Below are 821 nucleotides of genomic sequence, written 5' to 3'. Positions count from 1 at the left end.
GCGGCGCGCCCCGGCCGTGGTGGTGCCAATAACAATTACTACTCGTCACTGTTCGTCGTGCGCATAACTGCGGCGGCCCTCCTCACACTGCGATGCATTGCGCAACAGGGAAAGTGTCAATAGCGTCGTCAGAATCTGATTATTCGCAGCCGTCATCCCTCCACTCGACCCTGCGAGCGGCGCGGCGTTGTTCCACATCCTAAGACACACAGTGTGCCACACACGGGGGCAACGCAACAGCGGGGATCCGTTCGGAACGGTATTATTCAACTCGGCAAACGACTGCAAAATGACGTTTGAATGTTCGCATGATTTTTTGGGGGACGCCAAAAGTGGAGTCAAGTCAACGACGCGTGGCATGTGACATTATCAGATCATAAGGACTATTTTTTTCTCCAATTTCACCTTTTTTTTCACTTCCTATCAGAGGAGCAAGTAGTACGATTATTGGGCTTTAAGGTCCTGACTTCAGCTTACCAGACAAACACCTACAGCCAGGAGGATAGTAGTAACATCATGAAGATTTTTTTAACCAGTCAAAAATTAGTGTTTTCTTTGTAATTAATTTACACAAAATTTAAAGAATTTTGTAAAGATCGAGTTATGTATCATAGGTTGATCTGTCTGGCTTGTGTTTTTTTTCTGCCACCCATGAATTTGAGGACGTAGAGTCGAAAGGCCGTCGTGATGGTGCGTGAGCAGTGCATGGCGGTCGTGTATCTGAGGCCACGTCGTTATGGGCTAGAAAAATTAAGATGACTAATGTTTGCCCACGGGCGTTACAACGCTTAAGCCAGCACCATTCATTGCAAATCACAGAT

This window comes from Frankliniella occidentalis, unplaced genomic scaffold, assembly GCF_000697945.3.
Source record: "Frankliniella occidentalis isolate FOCC.00 unplaced genomic scaffold, Focc_3.1 Scaffold9, whole genome shotgun sequence".
In the NCBI taxonomy this organism is placed as follows: domain Eukaryota; kingdom Metazoa; phylum Arthropoda; class Insecta; order Thysanoptera; family Thripidae; genus Frankliniella; species Frankliniella occidentalis.
The sequence above is the reverse complement of the archived record's forward strand: the minus strand, read 5'-3'. Positions refer to the sequence as shown.